Source organism: Jaculus jaculus, chromosome 1 (assembly GCF_020740685.1).
Source record: "Jaculus jaculus isolate mJacJac1 chromosome 1, mJacJac1.mat.Y.cur, whole genome shotgun sequence".
NCBI lineage: Eukaryota > Metazoa > Chordata > Mammalia > Rodentia > Dipodidae > Jaculus > Jaculus jaculus.
In genome coordinates this window covers 236,366,126-236,393,535 of record NC_059102.1, presented here as the reverse complement: position 1 = coordinate 236,393,535, position 27,410 = coordinate 236,366,126, and the positions used below count along the sequence as shown (strand labels likewise).

At 40.3% G+C, this 27,410-nt stretch overlaps 2 pseudogenes; both read left to right on the top strand.

Moving 5' to 3' along the window:
- The first annotated feature begins 206 nt into the window (after positions 1-206).
- On the top strand, positions 207-1,029 carry LOC101603235 (annotated as a pseudogene).
- Positions 1,030-1,281: 252 nt separating this feature from the next.
- Positions 1,282-27,410, top strand: LOC101602927 (annotated as a pseudogene).

Below are 27,410 nucleotides of genomic sequence, written 5' to 3'. Positions count from 1 at the left end.
ACTTGCAGATGATATGATCCTTTACTTGCAATTCTATGAACACTTCACCAGAAATCCTAGATATGGTAAACACTTAAGCAATGTACCAGGGTACAAAAATCAACAAACAAAAATCAGTAGTATTTCTATATATTAACAACAGACTCAATGAGGAAGAAATCAAGAGGAAAAAAAAAATCCATCCACAATAGCTTAAAAATCGTAGGATGAGGGCGATGGTGGCGGTCGGGGCTCCGGGCCGGTGTGGTGGGAGGGTTGGGGGGGAACCCAGGGGTGCAGGGGACTATAGGAACGGCCTGGAGTCTGAGGAACGGGAGCCTGGGCAGCTGCCGCCCCGGCCCCGGGATGCCCCCGAGCTCCGGGCCCTGGGCCTGGCTAGGCAGCCCCCTGCGCAGCCAGGAGGAGGAGGAAGAGCCGGGGATGGTCGAGGGTGACCCCGGGGACGGCGCCATTGAGGACCCGGAGCTGGAAGCGATCAAAGCTCGAGTCAGGGAGATGGAGGAAGAGGCGGAAAAGCTAAAGGAGCTGCAGAACGAGGTAGAGAAGCCGATGAACATGAGTCCTCCTCCAGGCAATGCTGGCCCAGTGATCATGTCTATTGAGGAGAAGATGGAAGCTGATGCCCGTTCTATGTTGGCATTGTGGACTATGGCGCAACCGCAGAAGAGTTGGAAACTCACTTTCAAGGCTGTGGTTCAGTCAACCGTGTTAACCATACTTTGTGACAAATTTAGTGGCCATCCCAAAGGGTTTGCATATACAGAGTTCTCCGAGAAAGAGTCAGTGAGGACTTCCTTAGCCTTAGATGAGTCCCTGTTTAGAGGAAGACAGATCAAGGCTATCCCCAAACGAACCAACAGACCAGGCATCAGCACAACAGACCGGGGTTTCCCACGTGCCCGCTACCGTGCCCGGACCACCAACTACGACAGTTCCCGATCTCGATTCTACAGTGGTTTTAGCAGCAGCCCCCGGGGTTGAGTCTACAGGGGCCGGGCTAGAGCGACATCATGGTATTCCCCTTACTAAAAAAAAAAAAAAAAAAATGTGTATTAGGAGGAGAGAGGAAAAAAAGAGGAAAGAAGGAAAAAAAAAGAATTAAAAAAAGAAGAAAAACAGAAGATGACCTTGATGGAAAAGAAAAATATTTTTTTAAAAAAAGATATACTGTGGAAGGGGGGAGAATCCCATAACTAACTGCTGAGGAGGGACCTGCTTTGAGGAGCAGGGGAAGGGCCAGGGAGCGGGGCAGCAGCTGCTCTTTTCCTCTAGGGATTCGCCATGGACACTTCTCAACTGCTCCGTTTTCTTGCTCCCTTTACTCCCTTGAGGGCTGCTCACAGAGTAGGTGGGCATGGTGGTAGGAGGGTTTTGTTTTTTAACCCAGGGCTCTTGGAAGGACACCAAACTGTTGAGCTTGTTTCCTTCCCTCCATCTTCTCCCTGCCTTTCACAGCCCCCCCTGCTCCTGTCCAGCCAGGTCCATCGCCCATCCACCCCTCTCTCCTCTGGCTCTCTGCCCCTCCAGTTTGCCTGGTGATCGGTTTTGTTTCCTTTTGTGTTTTTCTGTTTTGAGTGTCTTTCTTTGCAGGTTTCTGTAGCCGGAAGATCTCTGTTCCGTTCCCAGTGGCTCCAGTGTAAATTTCCCTTGCCTCTGGGGAAATGCACTACTTTGTTTTGGGGTGGGGGGGATTTGGCGGTTGTTTTTTTTTTTTTTTTTTTTTTGGTTTCGTTTTGTTATTTTCTTTCTTTACTTTTTCCCCTTTTATTTGGAGGGAATGGGTGGAAGTGGGAACAGGGAGGTGGGAGGTGGATTTTGTTTATTTTTTTTTAGCTTATTTCCAGGGAGTGGGATTTTTTTTTTTAAATAATGTGTCACGAATAAAGTTGTTTATGAAAATTTTAAAAAAATCATAGGATGCAACATAGTCAAAGAAGCAAAGAGGTCAGAACCCTTGTATAACTTAACTTCTCATTTTGCTGGGGCAAAATAGCTGGCAAAAATCAGTTAAAAGGAAGAGTTTATTTTTGCTTACAGTCCCAGATTACAGATCATCATGGTGCAAGGGCACAGTTAAAGGAGCTTGAAGCAGGTCACCCCATTCAGCATAGAGAGGAAACAGAGAGCAATAAATGCTGCTGCTCAGGCAGCTCTCTCCTTTTTGTAAAGACCAGGACCCCAGCCCATGAAATGGCACTACCCACAGTTAAGGTAGATCTTCCCACCTTAATTAACATAATCAAGATAATCCCTCACAGATGTTTCTAGAGGCTAACCTAATCCACATAATCCACAGGTGATTCCAGATCCTGTCAAGTTGACATAACCATAAACCACCATAGATTTCTACACCATCATAGATTTCTACAACAGACACTTTAGAATACTGAAGAAAATACTTGAAAAATACACTAGAAGATGGAAAGACATCCTGTGCAGAAATAGTATTGTGAAAGAAATGGCTATGTAAAAATCAATTTTAAATGGATCAAAGATATTAATGTAAGATCTGAAACTTTGACACTGGTAGAGGAAAATATAGGTAAAACCCTTCAAGACATAGGGACATAGGAAAGAATGTTATGTCCCCTGCAGTAACTGTTGCTCTAATGGCACAGGAAATACCAATAATAGGCAAATGGGTATGCATGAAATGAAGAAGTTTCCACACAGCTAAGGAAGCAGTCACCACAGTGCAGAGCAGTTTACAGAACACTCTTGCTCATTACTGGTGGAAATGTAAACTGGTGCACCCATAATGGAAATCAACATGAAGGCTCTTCAAAATTCTGAAAGTACAACTATACTACATGTGACTCAGCAGCAGCACTGTTGGACATAGATCCAAAAGACTCTATGTCAGCACACGAGATACTTGCTCATTCTTGTTTACAGATGTGCTGTGTGCAACAGCCACGAAATTGACCCAGTTTAGATGTCCATTAACAAATGAGTAGGCGAACAAAATGTGGTATGTATGCACAATAGAATTTTATGTAGCAACAAATGGAAATAAAATGACATTTTCAGGTAAATGGATGTGACCAGAAGTCATTATGTTAAGCAAACCATGCCAAACTGAGAAAGACAAATAGTCCATATTTTCTCTCATTCGTAGAACCCATATACATATATAAGTATGTGTTTATATTTTTTATATGTATGTATGTGGGACACAAATTAGAAAAAGGATCACAGAAGAGGAGGAAGGAATCTTAAGAGAATTGAGAAATACAGACATGGGTACAAAAGGATATAAAAGGAAAGTAGAAAAGGAAAGAAACTAACTGGAGAGGAGTAGGGATATAAGGCAGTGGAGAGGGGAACACTGAGAATGAAGTTGATGACATACGTGTGAAGATGTCATAACACCCAATGCTTGATATGTTGGCCAAAAAATTAACTTATTAAAAAAAATAAATTCTCTGGGCTGGAGAGATGGCTTAGCAGTTAAGCGCTTGCCTGTGAAGCCTAAGGACCCTGGTTCGAGGCTCGGTTCCCCAGGTCCCACGTTAGCCAGATGCACAAGGGGGCGCATGCATCTGGAGTTCGTTTGCAGAGGCTGGAAGCCCTGGCGCGCCCATTCTCTCTCTCTCCCTCTATCTGTCTTTCTCTCTGTGTCTGTCACTCTCAAATAAATAAATAAATAAATAAATAAAATTAAAAAAAATTAAAATAAATAAATAAATTCTCAACATTGTAACATAAGCAATATCCCAAATTTAATGATGTCCACAATCTAATTAAAAAAGAATAGATGTGAGTTAAAAAGATATAAATATGACCCATATTGATAAATCAGTTAATAGAAGCAGATACAGATAGAGGTGATGGCAATGGGACTTTTCACACAGCCATTTCTGAAGCAGAGGAAAACATGCACGCAATGAAAAGCAAAGAACTTAAAACTGAATTTTCTAGAGATAGAACTACAATATTGGAAATGAAAATTTAAAGGAGGGTTGTAATGGCTGGTCAGCCACTGAGGAAAAACAGTCAATGTACTTGAGGACATACCAGAACAGCAACCCCAAACAGAAACACGCAGAGAAAAGGACAGGATATTAGGAAAGGCAGAGTCTCAGTACATGTGTCATTGGAGTGCCAGAACATGGAAGGATAGGGAACATATTTTAAGAAATATTGCTTTCATATAAAAGAAATACTGTTCTAAAGTGTCAAATTTCATGAAAATTTGAAATGTACAGATTTAATAAATTCAACAAACTTTAAGTAGCATAAGCACAAAGAAAATTAATGACGATTCTAAAAATGCAATTGCTGAAAATGTAGAACAGAGAAGATCTTGAAGGCAGTCTGAGGAAAAATGATGGGGAAAACAGGATAAGAATGAAAGCTGACTTCTTATCGGAAACAGTGGTAGGCTGCTGAAAGAAAATAAATGCTATAGAATTCTTTCTTAAGAGAAAATATCTTTCAAAAAGGAAGGATAAATGCTTTCTTTGGGAATGTCTCACTATATGTCCTAGGCTAGCCTTGAACTTGCAATCTTTCCTTCTTGGCCTAAGTACTGGCACTGCAACCGTATTTTTTACTATTTATTTATCTTTGAGAGAGAGAGAGAATAGGCTTGCCAGGGTCTTTAGCCACTGAGAATGAACTCCAGACACGAGCACTTCCTTGTGCACATGTGTGACATTGCATATTTTGCATCACTGTGTGTCTGGCTACATGGGATCTGGAGATTTGAACATGAGTTCTTAGGCTTCACAGGCAAGCATCTTAACCACTAAGACATCTCCCTAGCCCTGCAAAGCTATTTTTAAAGTAGACAAGTGAATCTTTCTTGACGGTTCCCTCAGGCAGTAACTTAAAACCAGTTCTCTCTGTCTTGATTGACATCTACTCCCTTTATTGTTTCCTCATTTTTATGCAATGTGTCCCAGGCAGTAGTCTCTATATTTGACAATGCCAGCCAGTAGTACTGAAATGTGCCTTAGAGATGAATTAATCACCAGTGTTTTGACCTGGAATCTGGGCACTAAGAACTCCTATATTCACCTACCCTTGATAGTCAACTTCTCCATTTTCATTTCCTCTTCCCAAGCCTTGTTGACTTGCAGCACACGGGAAGTGAGGAAGGTAAGAACCCATGTATTATGTAGAACTTTTGGCTATAATCTGTGTTTAGATGTTTTTTCTGCCCACCAAATGCCCTCTAAATGTTTCAATTTATACCCATATATTAGTGCTACTCTCATTTTTTGTTAGAGAAGCTTCTCTTTTCAGATGGTGGTGACTGATGGAGAGACTCAAAACTCATCAGTGCTGAGAAGTGACAGTGGAGTATTCAGCACTAACTAAGACATCTCTATCACACTCCCTGAGGCTCAAAAATCATATGAGCAAAGGGAGTGGAAAGAATGTAAAAGCCAAAGGATGGTGTTTTAGTCAGCTCTATGTTGCTGGGATGAAAATTCAAACAGATATAGTTTATGGAAGGAAGGGATTTATTTAAGTCTCACATATCCAGGGAAAAGTAAAATATATGGAAACAAAAGCTGGATCCCATTCATATATCCAAGCAGAGACACACCACAAATAGCCAGCACCACAAATAAGCACAAATCACCATAGGGCAAACTGCTTTCCACATACCTGTGGGCTGGAACCAAGGTCTGCCCCAAACACACCTTAGGGCTGGACCTTAGAACCTGCCCCCAGTGATACCTCCCCAGTTGAGCAACTGGAGACCCAAGTTACAAGCTTAATTTTAATAAAACATTTTTGTATAAGGAGCCATATGTTTACATTATTACATTCAAACTACCATAGATGGGGAGGAGTACTTTGGAATACTGTCTTCCAGACACAAATTGGTCATTGTACTCATAACTTCATAGCAAATGCTGTTAACCTACACAAGAACTACATACCATTGGGTTCACCCACATGCTGTTGTGAATAATGGAAAGGCAAAAAAAAAAAAAAAAAAAAAAAAGACACCAAACTAGAAAGAAGAGGGGAATACAGTGGAGAGAGGAATAGTGGGAAGGAGAAACAAAAGCAGATGGTAGGAGGGGATTATGTAAATTTTAACTAAAGTATTTAAATTAAAAATATTAACTTAAAAGTAGAAGAACAGATTAATGGTGGAGAAAAGGCCTAAGTGAGGTCAAGGGAAGAGATTGAATAAGGGAATGGTGGAGGGAGTGTTAATAAAGATGTAAGGGGATATAAATAAGGAATATGGAAACCTACATTTTTGGACAATGGAACACTCAGAAACCATAGATTGTTTCTAGAAAATTTTCAGTGGCAGGGATGGGATACCTTCCAGTGAGTTGTTGGCCAGGGAGCTCACTAATACTCCCAAAACAATATAAGCCATTGCTGAGGCTCTTGGTTTCCCATGAGGAATAGATGGTAACACCAATTCTGAAGACTCCAGATACTTGAGCTGAGAAATCCTGTTGGAGCTGAGCTGAAAACCTCCTCCACGTAGACCAATTGACAGAAAGCTGGAAAAAGCTAAGCTGCATGCAGTTCAACGGGAGAGAAAGAAATCACCAGTGGAGATACTCAACAGTGGACACTGCAGGCCTTAAATGTGGCCAGCCAGGCCAAATGAGCCAATGGGTGCAATAGTGGCATGTCTGTTATGGGGTAAACCAGATGCTCTCTAATTGGACTGCAGGCCAGCTCCATGGGAAGGAATACATCTCTGATACTGAAAATCTACAACAAAGGTAGTTATGAGCCTAGGGGTATAATGTCTGCTAGTGTCTGGCTAAATGTATATACTATGCTTATCAAACTGCCCAGTAAGCACTTCTCTTAATGTTGATATCCATATGTTAATGTTATTCTTACTTTTGGTTAGAGAAGCTTCTTTTTTCAGATGGCAGTGAACTTGGGATGACTCAAAAGGCACCATGGTGCTGAGAAGAAGTGACAGAAGAGTGCTCAGGACCAAAATATCTCTATCACAACTTCCAAGGCTCAGTGTACATTGCAGAAGAGGTGGCAGAAAGAATGTAAGCTAAAGGAAGAGTAGGATTTCTTACAACATGCTCCTTAAGACACAAAATGGCCTGGATATCCATGACCTCACAGTGCCTGACACCACCTACATAAGACCATCATAATAGGAGGAAAAGATGATGACAACAAAATAAAAAAGACTGAGAAGGGGAGGGGATATGATGGAGAGTGGAGTTTCAAGGGGGAAAATGGGTGGAGGGATGGAATTACCATGGGTTATTGTCTACTGTTATGGAAGTTGGCAAAAAATAAATAAATTAAATAAAAAATCAATTTATAATTGAAATTGTAATCTTGTCATGAATATTCTGCTTGTTCCAGGTTAGAATTTTTATTGTTGCTTTTATATTTCCTTTGTTTTCTTCTTTTGTCCCTCTCTTTTTCTCTTATCTCCCTTTCCTTCTCTCTTTACCTCTCCTCTCTCTTTCTCTTTGTTCTCTCTCTCCCTGTCTCTCTCATTTATGGAATATTTAGCAGACAATACCTTTTTTCAGGTAATGATGCAAAAGAAGACTACAAACACAGTGGGAAGCTGTGGAGAAGAAGTGACTTTGGTTTCATTATGAAACACACAATTACCCATATGAATGGAAACTTACTGAGAAGTATTTTCTTCCTCTTTTGTTCACTACTGCCTCCTAAGTATTGATAGGCCTTTGACTGAATTATTAAATGTGGTTGTTTGATATCACCTGCCCTCTCATCAGCCTGGGTAGGAAAGCTATGTCCTGGGGAGAATGAATAATAGCTCAACCAATTGTCCAGCAAAAAGAAAAATAGCCAGGTGTGGTATGCCTTTAATTCCAGCCCTCTGGAGGCAGAGGTAGGAAGATTGCTGTGAGTTCGAGGCTAACTTGGGATTTCAAAGTGAATTCCAGATCTGTCTTGCTATAGTAAGACATTACTTTGAAAAACCCTACCCCCACAAATCAAAATAAAATGCACATAAGCACTTGACATCGACCTATGCATTCACCTAGTATGCATGCTTGGTACACATTTCCATGTCTTTCTTGAGGCTAACAATATGGTCTATCTGTGGAGTTGCTACTTTATTTAACATTTGGAGAAGACAAAACAATACAGATGAAGAGGCTGACTGTTGGAATGGCAGGCAGTTTGTGCCTGTAGGATTAGAGAGCCTGGGGTTTGGATCTGAATCTTGGCTTCATTTCTTACCAGCTCTGCAATCTTGTTCAGAGCTTGTTATCTCTCTATAGACAAAACACAAGGGTATCTTTCTTTGCAGGAAGGTTTACAATAATGGAGACACAGTACCTCATACACAATCCTTTACTTATGGGATTTAATGGATTGTATGTATTATTTTGAGGAGAGTGAGGCTTCCTTCTGCTCTATTCAAACCTCACACACTTTAGCACCCAGATTCCTTATAATGATCTAAAAGCTTTATGTAATCTGCTCTCTGAACGCCTCCGTCCAAATTTACCACCACTGTCTTCTTTCTCATACAATGGGGCCACGCTGGCTTCTTTTCTGTTCTATGTGCTATGCTTGTCCCCATTGCAGGGATATTGTAGTTGTGGCTTCTTCTGGATAAGAAATTTCTTGAAAGATTGGCTTCTACTCAGCTGTCTTTTTACTCCCTGAGCAAGGCCTTGCTTGACTTCCCAAATGACATCCCTCCTCATCACTTTCTATTTTATTTTATTTTACTTTTTTAAGAGAGGGAGAAAGAGAGAATTGGCATGCCACTGCCATGGAAATCCAGATGCATATGTCACCTTTTGTGCATATGTCACCTTGTGTGTCTGGCTTATGTGGGTTCTGGGGGGTTGAACGTGGCTCCTTAAGCTTCCTAGGCAAGTGCCTTAGTTGCTAAGACATCTCTGTAGTTTAAGTCATCCAATCTTATTTCATGTATATGGCTTTGAATGCTGAAGTGATCTCATTTGCTTATTAGCTCACTTGGATATTGCTTATCTCTGTCTACTAAAGTGTGAGCTCCCCAAACAAAACGTTTATCCATCTTGGTTCCTGCTGAAGCCCCAGTGACTATAATCATTTTTACAATCTCACAGTCCCAGGAAACATATCCATACCCGAGTGAATGGATTTTCATCAATCCTTACCTTCCTTACCTTTACCTTTGAGCAAACATAACTAAATGTGTTTCCATTTTCCATTGAAAGTTGACTTGTAATATAGAGGGCTTAGAAATTCCCAATTGCTTCAACTGAGAATTGGAGAGACAGAGGTGTTAAGAAAGAGAAATCTCAAAGAAGAAAATCCTCAAAACTTTCCCCTTAAATAGTGTAACTGATTTTCAGTGTTTACTCTTCAGAGTAGCTTTTCAGCATTCTTTTTTTTTTTTTTTTGTAACTCTAACATCAATCATTGTCAATTTGAAAAAGTACAATACTTAGGGTCATTTATCTAGACCTATTGGAGTCTAAAATTATGCAGCTCAGTCAAATATATGTGAATAAAGACTGTCATTTCTGATTAATGACATGTGACTTGAATATCTTAAGAATCATTTGTGCCATCCAAGCTTTACAGAAAGGTTATTATGTAAGGTCTTCCCCTAATGTTTCTGCTTTTCCCTCTAAGAACCCTAGAGGATCCAATTTCTCCAGAGGAGAAAATGTGGGTGTTTAATGATTTTAGTTATAATTGTTACCCAGGTCCTTGGTTTGCTGAACCCAGAGTGCTTTCCAAGTTGAAAATTCTCCTCCTCTGGGTGGTTAGGCAAGCTTATGATGTTGCTGTTTTGCAATTTTTGTTGCCAGCATAGCCTTCCTTTTATTGAAAAAATAATCCATGTAAGACACTAATCTTATTCAGTTGATGCAGAAAAGTGAAAAACATGCCAATTCTTTGTCAATTACACTTTCCATGATTCATCAACTCTCTTCCTGAAGCATAAAATTCCACTTCAGCATAGTCCCCAAAACAAGAAAATGAAAAGTTAGAAAACTTTAGAGGAGAAAAATCCAGGACGAAAATGATGACAGAAAGTTGTCCAGAGAAGTAACAGCATGCCCACTGCTCCTCTGGGATCTATCCAGACTTGCCACACATTTCCATCCAACCTTTGGAATTTTTTTGTGTTTCTATCCACAGAAGAACATACCATCAGCAACCATCAGTTATCATTCTTCTACAACATGAATGAAGAGAATGCCTTGAGGTTGTGTTGAGTGGTAGGAATGCTTCTTGCTTAACTTGGTTGTTTCATTAAAGGTAGAGGGATCTCATCAAATGTACCACTTAACATCTCCCCTTCTCCATTTTTTGCTTAAGAAAGTAGAAGGGCATTGGGCTACATGTGAAGGAAATAAACAGGTATTGTTGGCTCAATTCTGACTGTATTCTTTTTGGGAGTGAGCTGTCCATTATGCACATCATTTCTGTTTCCCTTTCTGCTCTGTGAAGGAAGTTTCCCTGCTGAAGTGGTACCAAAACTAGACAGCCAAGTCTTCCTGATGTGGAGGTTAGTGTTCGTGAGCTCATGTGGCTAACATTTCTGGTGGATCTTCAATAAGAATTTCTATTTAATTTGATAAATAATATTTTATCCTTCATCTTTTGTTTTTCTTCAGTGTGTAGAGAAGCTGGCTGGAATTGAGGGTCTCTGTTTTGGGAGACCTTTCTTGGTGCTACAGATAGGTGGGTTAGAACACATAGATAACAGGATGATTACAGATTTTGAAAAGCCAAAAGCACCTTAGTCCCTTCTATGTGCCCTATACCTAATAAGCATCTCTAGCTTATCTCCTAAGATGTGGCATCCAATAAATTAGGGAGTAAGAGCTTTTAAAGTGAATATAAAGCCTCATGAACCATGACCTCTAACTGCAAAAAAAATGTGCTTACAGCTAAAACATTTAAAAATAGTCTAGCAATGGATAACATTGTGCCCAAAATATGGGGTGGTGAGAGGTAAAGAGGAAGGGAGGAAAAGGAAAATGGGGAAAGAGGACTGAGTTTGATGAGGAAGGGTTGCTGGAGAAGATGTCACCAGAACTGAGTCATTAAGAAAGAAGCAAATTAGAATGATGAAGGTACCACCTTAAGCATGGCTAACCCAGTTGCAAGTGTAGACTCAAATTCAAACTGGGTTCACATCTAAAATGTCCAGAGGTAACACTGGCTTTGGATATAGCTAGATACAGAACTTCTGGTGTTTTCTCAAAGTTTGGCCTCATTTTCTCCACTCCTTGGTGGTTGATATCTGTTTTGCCCTTATATTGGCTTAGACTAGCTCTGTTGGTAGACCAACTCTCTGGTGGCTAAATGGCTCCTGGTGTTTCCAAATTTAAATATCATGGTCAACCTTCACAGAAGGCAGTTCTTCCTTTCCTTCCTTTCTAAAAGGCCTGGAAGTCCACCTCATGGATGTTGATTGAGTCACTTGTCCATCTCTGAAGTAGCCATTGTGGCTGTGAGGTCATAATTCTCTATTGAGAGGAGATTCAAGACATGGACCATCTAGCAGAGGAGTGTTTCTGCATGGAAACTCGGGTTGTTCCAGCAAGATACATGGGAAGTAGGGATTGGGTAAACAAACATAAGATGTGGTGTATGAGGCCAATCAACAAGAGTAAGGGAAAATGTTTCACTAAGTGTAGGGAACTCTAAGAAATAGAATATGGCACAGGGCTTAGAATAAGGGCATATTAGAAGGACTTTCTTGGGTGAGAAAATCCTGTGTTCATGGAAGAGGGGAGAAGAGTTAGATGTAAAATTATCTTGAAAATGGTGAATGCATAATATGAGAGGAGCACAGGGGACCCAACCACCAAGGTGGTAGGAGGTAACTTGAAGCTAGTTAGATTTTGCGCACTGTGTAAAAGCAATTAAACATTGTGCCCCATCTGCCATGCCAGTATACTAAAATGCCCTCCTCTTTTGATTCCTTTTTTTTTCTGGAAGGAAATACAGTTGACTCCCCAGCACATTCATCCAATGGGCCTGCTGTGTCAGGGACAGCCCTGTCTCCTGTCCTGTGATGGAGTCAGAAGTGGACAGGTGACTCAGTAAATCTCGTGAGAGACAAGGAGAAATCTGTGGAAGAATTTCTCTGAGTTTCCTCTTTTCTAAGAAAGATTTACAAAAAGAGACCATTTCTTTCCTCCATGGGGAGCTGGCCTTGATGCCTAGAGCTGCTGAACCCCTTTACTGCCATTCTGAGATTAGAGCTCATGTCAGGAAGCTGTAAGAAACTGACACACTGTCAGCTGCCCAGACCTGGGCTCTATTCAACTTTAGGCTTCCTATCATGTGAAATGATAAATACCTTCATTTGATTTGGATTTTCTGTTCTTTGCAGTTAAAAGTAAGCTAGAAGATCCACTTTCACACTGAAAATATAGAGCAAAGTACCCTTGATTACAAAGCGATCCATTTGTTCCATTATCTACATACAAAAATCTTAGTTGAAATGTAAAATAAAAAGTTATACTGTTGTGCTAAAAGTAACACACAGGACTGTGTGTATGTGCGCATGTGTGTATGCATGGAAAAAAAACAACTATGAAGCAATAAACCAAAATTTTAGGTCCAAACATACCTTTTAAAGGACAAAACTTATTTTTTTCAAGGTATATTCTTGCTGTACTCCAGGCTGACCAGGAATTCACTACGTAGTCTCAGGGTGGCCTTGAACTCATGGTGATCCTCCTACCTCTGCCTCCTGAGTGCTGGGATTAAAAGCATGGACTACCACGCCTGGCTTCTTTTCACTGCTTTTTTTTTGTTTGTTTCTTTTTCTTTCAAATGTTATCTTGAAAAATCTGATCGCTTTCCTAAAAGTTAGAAACCCTAACTTTTCTTTTCAAAACTAACTCAAATTCAATTACCTTAAAGTTTGTAGAATGGGCTATTTTTGACATTTTAATTATCTGGATAATTCAGAAACTTTTCTGATTTCAAATGTTGTGATGAGAAATTGTTCCAAAGTGTATGAATCACTTTTCTATGTTAGTCAATTGTGGGTAACCATAGGGGAATTTTTCTTTACTGATGGCAAATGTCTTAGGTGTTAGGTCATGTTTCTTAGGTGTTAGGTCAAGGCCTATAGTAAGAGGCTCAGCTAGTGCTAGAAATTAGGCTGAATGTGTGCTGACCCAGTCCTGCTCTGTATGCAAATTCCTTAGAGCCATGAACACTTCATTTTTGAGTTTTAAATATTCCTTTCTAAATTGGGTTACTATTGTCTGTGAAAAACATATTTAAAAGAAAAATTTATATCACTATCATGTAATGAAAACTGTTGCTATTGGACATGAAAAAGAAGCAACCTATAAACATAATCCAAATAAAATTTTAACTATGCTGATCAAGTTCTGTTTTGATACAGTTGAAAACTGCAGATTATGAGCTGGTAACACTCTGTTGTTATCATAAGGGTGAGATTAATGTGTGTTAGAAAGATGTTAAGGAGCTCATTACTATCAAACTGAGTCTTTAAAAATTATTTATTTATTTATTTGCAATGAGAGAGACAGAAGAGAGATAGACAGACAGAGAGCATGGGCATTCTAGAGCCTCTAGCCACTGCATATGAACACCAGACACATGAGCCACTTTGTGCATCTGGCTTTACATAGGTACTGGGGAATTGAACTGGGGTTAGACTTTGTAGACAAGCACCTTAAGTGCTGAGCCCTCTCTCCAGCCCAAACTGAGTCTTTTTAATGGTGAAAAGAATAGAAAAGACTAACTTTCTTGCTCCGAGATTCAATATTACTTAACATTACATTGTAATGACATTTAAACTACCTTCTGAAGACCAAATAAAGTGAACCTATAGTGATGACTTATATTGGTTGTCAACTTGACAGGGCCTCAAACGTGTGAGGGATTGTTTACATTAGGTTAACCTATGGGCATGCCTATGAAAATTATTTTGAATAAGTTAATTGAAGTAAGAAGACCTACCTTAACTACGGGTGGCACCGTTGCATGGAATTGGGGTCCTATGCTGTATATTGTAGTTACTTTGATGTTGCTGGGATAAAACAGACCAAAAACAGTTAACAGTTGGAAAGCTTTTTTTAGTTGTTTTTTTTTTTTTTTTTTTTTTAAATTTTGGCTTACAGTCTTGAGGGGAAGCTCCATGATGGCAGAGACTGGACATCACCTCTGCCTTAGCAGGTGGGAAATAGCAGCAGGTATGTGATCCAAGCTTTGACAAAGAGGAGCTTTCTAGAACACTCCATAGCCCATCTCCAACAACACACCTTCTTCTGCAAGGCCCCACCTCTAAATTGCCACTAACCAAGGACCAAGCATTGAAAATATGAGTTTATGTGGTACGTATGATTCAAACCACCACCCTATGTAAAAGAGAGAGAGCTAGCGAATACCAGCATTCTTCACTCTCTACTTCCTCACTGTGGACTGGGTGTGCCATGTGCCAAACTCCTGTTGCCATGCCGTCGCCACCATGATGGCTAACGGTAACATGGGACTATAAGCATTCCTTCCTTAAACTGGTTCTTGGTCACCCATGTTATCTGCTGTATTCACTTTTTAGGAAACCAAGAGCTCTATCAGTCAACTCTGGTTCTTCATTAAAAACATCAAAGAGTGTTTGAATACACACACACACACAAACACACACACACACACACACACACAGCCCTCAAACATTAGTGTGTGCCAGAAAAGCTTGTTGAAACAGTTCCTGACTCAAGCAGGGGTTGGCATCGAATCTCATTGCTTGCATTTCTAACAAGATCCCAGGTAATACTGATGTTGTTGCCAAGAATCACACAGCAAGGCCCACTGCACTCCTCCATGGCAGAGGAGGCTTTGTTTCACTAACTTCCAGACAATACACGTTGTCATTTATCCAGTGAGCACAAGACCAGAGCTGAGCTGAAATCCAGATGAATTAAGATGCACACACTTCTTAACCTTTACTCCAGCTTCGAGTACATCAGTTCCTACAAGTTGAACTGCATTATAAAGTAAATAGATGTGCTCTGGGAAAGGTCAGTACACATGTTCTGCTACAATCTAATTTTAGTCTATTGCCCTATGCCCTATTGCTCACTCTGGTGCAAGAGATACAATAGTGAAAAGCTTGAATTTAATTGTCTCATCTATACTAAAAGCTTCTTGGTATACAGAATATTCATGAGGGCTAAAGAGAACTGCTAAAGAAGACAGGCTTGCCTAGCCACGTTATCTATCCTGCTCATCCCTTCTTCTCCAAGACCAATTCTCTAGTCTCAGCAGTGCTGGGGAAAAGGTTCCTTTTGCATCTTAAAGTGGCCCTCATTGCTCGTTTCCTGCCTGCCTCTTCATGTCATTACCAAGAGCTGACTCTACCAAACATTTCAAAGAGCAGTTTTCAGCATTCTCTCACTGGGGCGTGCTAGCTGTTGCCAGCCCTGCTGCCTAACATGGAATTGCGTTTAGTTTCTATGACTTAATAATTACTTTAATTTCACTTCGTACTGTTTTGAAGAACTCTTTGAATGAAGGGCACTTACCACATTCCTAGTGCTTTCCTGGAACAGACACAGCTAATCAGAATGTGTAGAATTAAATAAAAGAGTAATTATGGGAGGCTGTGATGTGTTATAACAGATGTACCAAATAAGGCTGGATCAGGTCATTGTTCGGAAGAGAAGTAATTTATTAAGGCAGTTCCAGCAAGGATCTCACAAGCAAAAGTGGAAACATTTAACAGAGTGGAGGAGAGAGAAAAAAAATCTAAAGTTTTTGAAGCATAGAATTAAAAAAAAATAGGAGATTCCAATTATTTTATTTATCCTGTGTGCTAGTTCCCATTCAGGTCTATCTTCCTGTAGTCACTGGTGCATGCAACCAGTTTGGCATTTGTGTCCATGGATAATAGACCCTTTGTGGTTCAAATGGTCATGAGGCAAAGGTCACTAGGGTAGAGAGGTCACTGAGAACTAACGTCCAAAGGGCTGAGGGTACCTTCCTATTCCAACAAGATTCTCATCCCTCCCTTTTTTCTAAGGAGAGCCCTGGTGTGCTATGTAGAAAATGGAAGGAAAGAGCAAGTGAGAGCCCACTATGGACAAAAGCCTGGTCTGGAGGATCCCGGCTCTCACTCACTCTGAGTTCTGTTGAGTTCTAAGCTCTGCCAAGTTCTTAGGGAAGGCAATGTTTTCCCTACATACTGCACAGTTAAAGCAGCCGTGTACTTAGAGCTCATTAGCTAAATTAGATTTATTTCAATACCAGTTTTATGGTATTTAGCTGTTGCTGTGGATACAAACTTCTGCTAGGCATGAGGGGCGGAAAAGGTAGAGAACAAAGCTTCTATCCTCTGGAGGCCACAGATGAACTCATAGAGACAAGACAAGCCTGTACATTTCTGAATCTGAGAAAAGTTTCAGGAGGTCATTAACTAACTGGTAAATAATAATGTCTAATTACTGCTCAAAAATGGCTTAAAGGGTAGGGTTTACAATGCCTGAGGAGGGCCATACCTTGACCTACTCTTGAGGGAACCTAAGCATGAAGTGATTTATTGTCATTTAATAAGGACAGCCTTTAAAGAGTCTCCCTTTTAGATACCATCTTTCCACAAAACCCTTCTGTTCATCTCGGTATGAGTTATGTAGAGTTTTAGCATAGATTGTACAGGAATACTTTTCCATTTATCTCAACTCTCTCACCTATCTCTTTGGATAACCATTCATCTGTCCAGCTAACATTTTGTAAACTTTACAAGGCTGTATGTTTTTTTCCTCATTTTTTCTTGTGTTCATAACTAATTTGAAGATAAACATTTATTACTCATTAGTACATATTCCTGGAGTTTCTCAGATGGTGTTTTGGGGTTTCTCTTTGTTTTGTTTTTCCATAGGCACAGGAAGTCTTCAAGTTGAATGGAAGTGATCTCAGCTGACTAGCACAAATCCCCGGTGTGGAAATGAGCAAATAATTCTCTCATTTATTGCTTCTTTTTAATATTGGATGGGTGAAGAATGAGGCCAGAGGGTATGTGGCATGTTACAGATGGAGGGCAAGTGAAGGGACAATCAAATACATTAGATTGAAGGCATTTTTCATCTAGGGGAGCTGGGCTTCAAACCCCACCACAAGGAGTCCCAGAGACCCTCCCTCACATAGGTTGCCAGTGACTCTATGAACAGATGGGGAGCATTCACAGTAGTGAGTTCACCTCTGCTCCACACATGGATGGACTGGGTGGGGATCAAATGAAATACTATGTGAGACACATAAAGTGAAGTTCTAGTCCTGGGTAAATAAACAAAATTGTTGTTTATAGTCAGGAAATGGAGAGAAGAGAGCACACATTGAAACCAGCATAAACCAGTTTGATCCAGTCCAGACAGTTTGGCAGTTTCAATAAATCTCATGGCTTTATAAAGTTTCTACTGTTTACTTGAAAAATCATAACATTTTCCAAAACAACAAACACAAGCCTCTTTAATTTGGGTTGCCGTGTGGAATGAGGGATACAGATGGTTACCAAATGGGCTGGAGGATTACTGAGAGGCGGTCGGATTAATTGTCCTTTCATTGGGCTGGGCGATCTTGGCTGGGGGAAAGCGGGACTGGCCTGTGATCACCTAGTACCTGTGTGTGCCTGCTGAATGCCACAGGTATGAGATGCACGCTCCCTCAGACCTCCTCCCTGCTCTAAACCGAGCCATGATGAAAGCATGGCAAAGGTTAAAGCTCTTGATGCTGACAGAACCATCTGATGATTTCTTTTTTGTCTTTGTGTCATTTCTTTCTACTAAGGGCACTTTATTTTTCTCCATTAACCATCATTCTCAGATTTTAGTTCATGTACACGTTCAGATACTGGTCCTACTCAAGCCACACCCTGATCAATAAGACTATATTCATCCCTCAGCATCTGTAGGATGTTGCCTTCAGGACCCCAGTGGAGACCAAAATCCATGGATTCTCAAGTGCCATGAGACTGTGTTTGCATATAACCTTCGTACATCCTCCAGAATACTTTCAGTCAGCTCTAGATTATTTATGATACTTAATAACATGTAAATGCTATGCAAGTAGAGGTTATTTTATTACTTAAGAAACAATGGCAAGGGCTGGAGAGATTGCTCAATGGTTAAAGTAGCTTCTTTGCCAAGCCAGACAGCCTGGATTAGAGTTCCCCAGGACCCATGTGAAGCCATATGCACAAAGTGGTGCATGCATTTGGAGGCTCTGGCATAGCTCATACTCTCTGTTTGCCTCTTTCATTCATATATATATATATATATATATATATATATATATATAAAATGTATGAAATATATATAATGAATAATATATAAATATATAAATTATATTATATATAAATATATAAATTATATTATATATAAATATAAATATATATATATATATATGAAATGTATGAATGTATAAAAGATATAATTGCATGAAAGTCTGTATGTGTTCAGTTCATTTTCAACTTAAAAAAATCATACTTCCCAGGCTGGGCAGATAGCTCATCATTTAAGTGTAGTTGTTTCCAAAGCCTATGGTCTGAGTTTGATTCCACAGTACCCATGTGTTGCAGTCAGGTTCACACTGCTGGAATAAATCACCCAACCAAGAGCAGCTTGTGGGGGATAAAAAGGTTTATTTGGCTTAAAGGCTTGAGGGCTAGCTCCATGAAGGAAGGGGAAAACAATGGCATGAGCAGAGGGTCAGAGGGTGGACATTACTTCCTGGCCAATATCACGTGGACAACCACAACAGGAGAGTGTGCCAAACGTTGGCAAGGGGACACTGACTAGAAAACCCGTAAGCCCACCCCCAAAATACACTCAATACACTGCCTCTAGGAGATGTTAGTTCCCAAATCTCCATCAGCTCGGAATCCAGCATTCAGAACACTTAAGTTTATGGGGGATACCTGAATCAAAGTACCACACCCTGTAAAGCCAGATGCACAAAGTGGTGTATGAGCCTGAAGTTTATTTGTAGTGGCAGGAAGCCCTGATGTGTACATTCTCTCTCTCTCTCTCTCTGTCTCTCTGTGTCTCTCTCTGTGTCTTTCACTCTCTGCCTCTTTCTTTCAAGTCAATAAAAATATTTAAAAAATATTTCCCATTTCTAGTTGGTTGAGACCCCAGATGGGAAACCCACATACCTACAGACACAAAAGGACTAACTACTTATCATTATACTGGAGAAATAATTGTCTTTTTTTGGACACCTGACCCAAATCAAGTCATCTTAGGACAAAGGGACTTGTCTACAGGATTTTTGTGGAATTCTCTTGACCCTGCAAAGGACACCAGATGGGAACTCATGGTGCCTATCAGCCTACAAGTGGGAGAAAGTAGATAACAACAGAGCCAAATCAAGGCCGAAGAAGTGAAAGCAGAGGGAAAAATGAGGCCAGTCTCTCTGTATCTTTTCACCATCCAGCCCTAATGGCCCATTGGGAAGAACTTGCAGAGATGATGAGTTCAAGCAGCAGTGCTTTCTCTGATGCAGATGGAACAAAAGTACAGGATATTAATGGCAGGAACCAGAGCATTTATGTTAGAATGTGCGTTCTCCTTTTTAAGCCAAAGATTTTCCCTAAAGACCCTCTTCCCACATTGTGCACCTTTCATAACAGGAGCCATGTTGTTACAAAGTGTTTTCAATTTGCTAAGTTTTGACTTGGCTAAACCAACATCATGAGGATGATCCTACTTTGAGACTTTGTCTCTTCAGAGCTGTCTAGAACATTCATACCCACAATTCTGTTACACTGGGACTAATGGGGATATGACAATGTTTGTTTATTTCTCATTGGTCTCGCCTGTGGCCAAAGTGAATGGTTGGTTTACCCCGACAAAGATTTATTTCTTTTAGCTGTTCTATCCACCAGTCCCAGTAAAGAATCTCTCTGTAAGCTTTCTTAGGGGATGCTCAGAATTAGGGTGGGGAGTAATGTGTTCTCAAGGGCAAGTATTTTCCACTCTTTTACCACTGCCATCTTAGCAAGACTTGCATCAACACCTCTGTGTTCTGAACTGTGACTCTATCAGCTTGCCAATGCCATACTATGTGTGAAGAGTGTCTCAGTAAGAATAAGAGACCGTAAAAATTCCTACATCAGTACATTAACCCCATGTCTTATGAAGTCACTAGGCTGTTATTGTTTCTCTCTATACCTGCTTTCATGGGACACTCATTAATATCATTCAAATAGATGAGAGGCCAGAGATTCTCTTGTCATTCACTTGCCAAAGACTTCTCTGTCCCCTTCCATCACCCTGTTCTCTTTGTATGCATAGTGTGTGTATGTGCATGTATGTGCTGGTCAGAGGTGTCCCTCAGGTGTCCCAGCCTATAGACAATCCTCCCATTTTTCCTTGAGATGGACTCTCTTACTGATTTCAGAGCTTGCTATTTTTCTCAAATCCCATCAATTCTCTAGTCTCTGCTTCCCACTGGACTGGGATTATAGATGTATGTGGTGGGCACTGGGGGAATGGAATGAAATTGGGCAGTCTCAGGCCTGCTTTGGTCTTCATGCTTATTCAGGAAGTGCACTTAACTACTGAGCAACCTCTCCAGACTTTATTTTGTAGTCTTTAAAATAATTGTATTTATTTATTTAGAGAGAGAATGAGTATGCCAGGCCCTATATCCACTGCAAACAAACTCCAGATACATGTGCACTTTGTGCATCTAGCTTGACATAGGTACTAGGAAATCAAACTTGGGTCCTTAGGCTTCATAGGTAAGTATATTAACTGCTAAGCTATATCTCCAGCCTCCATTCTGTAATCTTAATGACTAGCGTCAAATGGTCTTTGGTTAGTAATCATAATGATCAAATAATAGCATAAATAACCCTTTCTAATTCTTTAGCACACTGTGTAAAGTCAGGATGTGTGATCTGAAAAGGCCCCTATATGTTACTTTTCTCATCCCTGTGAAAAAATATCTAACAAGAAGCAAATTAAGGGAGGAAGGGTTTATTTTGGCTCATAGGGTTTTTTTTTTCCCCATTGTTGTTTAATGTTATTGAGGGCTGAGGAGATAGCTCAGCAGTAAAAGTTTTCAGACATGTGCTTAATGCATTTTGGTCATAATCTTGATCCTTCTGTCGTCCCCACTCTTATTTTTCTTCTGCTGAACACCATCTTCTTTCCAACTCCACTCCCTTTTCTGTTTTGATTTCTTCTCCTTTTTCCACCTCCATTATCCATGACTGAATGTTGATTGAATGGGCCTAATATTACTTGTGTCTTGTGCAGGTCATGACAGCTACAATGAGGTCAGGCGTGCAATGGCCACTTGATGACTTGAAGACAATGTCCCAAAAACCTTATCCTATCCTTTGGCTCTTATATTATTTTCTCCCTTTTTGCAATGTTACCTGTTGGCTCGTGGTTGGAATGGATACAGCCCTTATGGCAAGAAAGGCTTGGTGGCAAGAGTGTTAAGTTGGCTGGCCATGTTGAATCCTGTCAGGAAGCAGAGAGAAGTGAGTGCTAGTGCTCAGTTTGCTTTCTCCTTTTTGTTGTCTGAACCCCAGCCCATGAAATGATGTTACCTACATCCAGCACAGATCTTCCTTCTTCAGTTAAACCTTTTTAGAAGAACCTTCATGGATACACTCAGAACTAGTTTTTCATGGTGATTCTAAATATAGTCAACTTAATAATGAAGACTAACCATCATGTTGCCCATGATGATGGAATTTGTAAGGAACAGGCCTTTGTTTGGAAAACTTGTCACATGACTTCTTGTTTTGAAATCATTTGTCTTTCTATAATATTAACTGCTGGGTCAGAAGATTGAGATCAAGTCCAGATTCCTTTATCCCTTTTGTATCCTTTCCCTTTTGTCTTTATTGGGTGTACACATCCCCGAACCATCTGTGGGATGTTGACCAAGTTGGTTGGACATTTGATACAATTCCTTCTACTACTTCTAGATGTGTAGACAGAAAGTCTCTAGTCCTAACCAGTTCTGAGAGTTCCACTGGACTCAAGAAGAGGACTATTTGGGCATGCACCCTAGAGCCTTAAAACATAATTCCTCCCTCAGCTGTTGAGTTGTGATTATTATGAATGATAAAGAGGTTCCGTACTTTATTATTCTTACTTTGAAAATTCTGTAGCAAATGTTTCTCTCTGCACCATAACTGATCATTTTAATTTCCTTGCTTTTGCTATAATAAAAATTGACGTTAAAGGATGCCCGAGGCAGTGTAATGAGAAAATGAAATTAGTTTTTCAGTTGACTGATCAAAAGCATTTTATGTGTGATAATAAACAGTTTATTTTACTCTTTTGCTTATGACATAATTAATGGCAAAAAATATTTTCCTGAAATTCATATTATCTGCTGAACTTTCTTTCCAAGTCCCAGGAAAAATATAGTTTTGTAATTTCCCAGACTGGACAAAAAGAAACTTTAATAACCTCTGCTGAAGGTAGGACATAATGCTTGTTTAACACTTCATGATCTGTGGTCCACTGAAGTCAGGAAAATGTTGTCTATTATGGTCTTTCTTGAGAAGTAAGAGTATTTCTCTACTGAAACTGAAGCTCACTCTCAGTGGTCTTTCTTCTCAGAATGGTCTTCTAAAAACCCTGAAAAGCTTGGGCTTGTTGTCAGATTAAAAAACAAGTTTTAGGAAAATAATATATAGGGTAATTGTTAGTCAAATACACACAAACACACACACACACACACACACACACACACACAACCCTCTGATTTTGAGCTTCTTTGATTGTGACTTGGGAAATAATATGTTGCTTTCTCTCCACTAGTTTTTTAAGAGAGTGATGGGTTTGATTGACCATTGAATTAGAATTTGAAGACCTGGTTGCTAATTCCAAGTATCTCCTTCCTCTTCTCTAAATCTGCTATTTCAGTTTAGTTTTTCTGGGTCTCCATTTCCTCTGTGCCACTTCCTAATTCACCTTAGAAAGAATTGTGCCAGTTGCATGTGGCTATGTAGTAACAATGTCATTTTTTAAACACAGCTGTTCAGACTGAAAGTTGCACTAATTGGGCTAGAGTGATGGCTCAGCAGTTAAGGTGCTTGCATGTAAAGCTGAACGTCTCAGGTTTGATTCCCTAGTACCCACATAAAGCCAGATGCACAAAGTGGCACACGTGTCTGGAGTTCCTTTGCAGTGGATGGAGGCCTTAGTGCACCCATTCTCTCTCTCCTTGCTAGTAAGTAAATAACATATTTAAAAATAGAAAAGTGAAAGGTAGTTATTTAAAACTAGAAACAGTTTAGTTTGCCCCTGATTCTATGAGCTAAGCCAGCTCTTATGTGTTCGGTGTGGTGTCTTGTCCTCTAGCAAGAGGGAGATAGCTTTAATATGAAACATTTCCCATCTCTGCTTGGACAGATAATTGCTATTATCCAAATCAAGCCACTTGGCCTAACCCAGAATCTGTCTCACAGTCCATGTGGAGAACTAATGGAGGGCTTTTGTAGAGCCTGTGTAGTCCATGTAGGATTCATATAGTCCATGTCAACTTCAGATGGTCTATGTAAAGGGCATGGACTACCTAAGAGAAAGGAGTTTTTACAACCTCTTGGACAGATATCTACCATCAAGCCCTAGAACCATCAAAACCAAGGTAGTTGATTCAATTATGTTTCATATTTACTTTGTACAGGCTTTGCACATACTCTTCTATTTGGAATGCCATTTCCTCCTCTATTTAGTTGTTTTGTTTTGCCATAGAGTTCAGTTCTAGATATCTTCCTGGATTCTTTGACTAAGCCAAATTCTATTTCCAAAGCTCTTACCACACTGTGTAACTTCCTTTATGTATCTGCTGGCATGGTTATCCAAGAAATATTGATTATGTCAATATTCCTTAAGTCCTACACACTCAAGAGGGGAGGGATTATGTCTGCTTCAATGCAGCTTCCCTACGCAGCCATAGCAGGTAAGTACTACCTAAAAGTGCTCATTAAGGAATTTCTATTAAACTATCTTTAATTTCTTTCAGTGTTAGGTGATTTTTACCATAGAAGTTTTATCTTTCATTATGTTTTTCCCTAAGTGTTTGATATCTTCAATGACTTTGTATACATTGGTTCTCTTTGTCTTTATGGCTGGTGGATATCAATACACTTGAGTTTTTGTGTATTTTATGTATGCCAAGGTTCTCGCTCAATTTGCTAATTAATTATAGTATTGTACAGAAGTTTAAATTTTTCCGTAGTTTCAGTTATGTCATGTATAAATAATAACTATCCTAGTTTTTCCTTTTTAGTCTTTGTGCATCTTTGTGTATAGAACCTTTCGTTTCCATGTTGAGTACAAGTGGTAACGTTGGGGATCCTCATTTTATTTGCCATGGGTTCAGGGCTACTTATCACTTCCTAAACACTTCTTTTTATATTTAACTGTTATAGAAAGTTTCAAATACACCTAAAACTAGAGAGAACACTATCATAAACTTTTTGTCCACCACCAGGCTGTAAAAAAAATATGAATATTTTGCTACTCTCACTCATCTGTATCCAGACATTATATAACTTTGTGAGATAGTTAAGTATATTTTAAGTGGATACATTAAAGAATTCAGTGGAAGTCCATGTGATTACTGAATGTGAAACACACCAACCTGTGTGGACATAGAAAAATGTCTGCCATATGGTAAGTGAGTGTACACATCCTTTTTTTGTCTTAAAATTACATATGCACTGGAATATATCTCTGTATGTATTTATATGCATTTGAATATATGAGAGAAAAAAAATCCATCAAGCTGTTAGCAGAAGTTACATCTGGGAAGTGAGAAAGGAAGGAAAGGCTAGGTGTCTTTTTCAAAAAAAAGTAATGTTTGTTTGCATTATTAGAATTTCTTCTTATGAGCAATCATTGCTTCTATAATTTAAGAAAACCAATAAAGGAAAAAGAGATTATTAAATAATTTGTAGCATTAAGTAAAGAATGCAATGATCCAGAAACTAACAAGCTAGGCAGAACTAATTTCATTTTGTTCTCTCTCTCTTATAAATATGTTTATTAGATTACTAGTTCTGGGGAATGCAGACCAGTGTATCTTAACATGTCTTGGCTTGGTGTCTACTGACACCTTTCTAGACCAGGTGGGAACCTGCAGGCTTGGGAGTGCTCTGTTATCACTCATATTTACTAAGCATCTTCCATATGGCAGATACTTCTCTAACATCTGGAGTGTGGACTAAACAAGCAAGACGAGTTCCTTGTCCCCAAAGATCATCGATTCTGATGTGGGGGGAGGGTGCAGGAAAGTGCATTCAATACTGAAATGCACAATGGAACATAAATATGTCATCCTCCCTAAAGGAAATTCAAGTCAAGGATATGATGGAGACAAATGAACTTCTTTTGTACTTGTTGCAGTCAGGTTTGCATTGCTGGTAGAAGTCACCCAACCAAGAGCAGCTTGCAGGAAAACAGAGATTTATTTTGGCTTACAGGCATGAGGGGGAAGCTCTATGATGGCAAGGAAAATGATGGCATGAGCAGAGAGTGGACATCACCCCCTGGCCAACATAAGGTAGACAATAGCAACAAGAGCGTGTGCCAAACACTGGCAAGGGGACACTGGCTATAACACCAATAAGCCTGCCCCCAACAATACACTGCCTCCAGGAGGTGTTACTTCCCAAATCCCCATCAGTTGGGAAGTTGGTATTCAACAACTAAGTTTATGGGGGACACCTGAATCAAGCCATCACAGAGCTGTACTGGGCTACTTACTATACTGGCTGGTCAGAAAAGTTTCTTAGGAAAGCTTGTCAATGCTGAGATCTGACCTGAAAGGTAAAGGAGAGCTAGCCTGGTAAAGACCAGGGAAAACATGGACACAGTAGACTTGAGGGTAGAAAGGCCAAAAAGAGGGTAGATGCTTGGTCTGTTGGAAGAGCAGTGTGGAAATTACAGGGGCTTCATGGTGAAGGGCAAAAGAGGAGAGTGCGAGAGATGGAGACAAGGAAGGAGGCAGAGCTGACATGAGCTAGGCTATCTGAAGCCAAGATGAGGATGGACATTTAAATATTATCACACATGGGAAGTCACTGAGGGATCTAAGCAAGGAATTGGCACAATCTGGTGGGTTTTGTTGGTCATCATTGTTTTTCATCACCAGTTGCTGGGTTGGGGATGGATTGGGTAGCCCTCAGGTAGGTACTGGGTGAGTGCTATCATCAAATGAAACAAGATGCCAACCTTGACCCAGTGTGGACTAGGAGAGGAAAGAAGTAGATGAACTTGTGACACTTTGTGGGGGTAAGTTACTAATGACTTAATTAGATTAGGAAAATAGAAGAGTCAAGAATGACTTCTAGTTCTCCCAAAGAAGTAGTGGGAATACTTTTTATTGAGATTGAAAAGAATAGAAAGAGGACATGTACAGACTGAGGTGCTTCCAAAATTCCCAAGTGGAAATGCCAAATTATAGCTTGATAAGCTAAAGTGGACTCCCCCGTGGAGGCCAAAATTTGAGACAAAGATGCTGATGAAGTTGATAGTGTCATTGTTCACTAAAAATGCATTCCTTGGTACACCAGTCCTCCAGATCATGGAGCTCACCCGCAAGAAAGTCAAGTTCAGCATCAAGAACAGGGACCTAGTGGTGACCAATTCTATTGAGAAGGTTTTTATTGCTAGAGATACCCATAGTAGCTATGGACTGGGTTCAGATCAATGCCAATTCCTCATTGTTTTCACTATGAGTTCATCGTTCACAGGCTTGGGTTAATGTCCCTTTTTAGTGATGACACTGTGGACAAGCTGAAGTACACGGAGGACTGCCCTGAGTGTTCCATGAAGTTCACACGTGGCAGTGTGCACGTGGGTGCAATGGAGACCAGATGCATCATATCACCTCTGGATACCACATCTTCAACAGCCCTCAGGTCATTCTGGTGGCATCCTAGAACCAAGATAATGACCCCCAGGGACTATGTGGAACAGAATGACATTCTTATCATTAGCTGAGGAAGGGTCAGGAGCTGAGACTTTGAGCCTATGCCAAAATGGGAGTTGGCAAGGAACATGCCAAGTGGAACCCTACTGAGGGGCGGGGGGAGGGAGTTTTGAGTCTGATCCAGACAATGCATGGTGTATCTCAAGCCCAAGGAATGGGATGCTTCTGTTGAGAGTGGGAATGGGGGAACTGAGAGTAGTAGAGTCCACTAACAGCCACGGTGGCACCTGTGCTGACTGGCCTGTGTTTTTAACCTCAGGCCAAAAAACTGAGTACTCAGAGCTGGATGAGGACGACTCGTAGGCTCCCTATGACCCCAAGGCGAGCCGGAGAGGTTTTACTATTATATGGAGTCATGTGGCTCACTGTATCCAGAAACCATCATCCTCTCAGGCTTCCCTGGATTGAAGAGGAAGCTGAGTGATTTACAGACTCAATTAAGCCACGAAATCCAGAGTGACATACAACAGGCCATGGGCCTGTTGCAGTGGATGTGA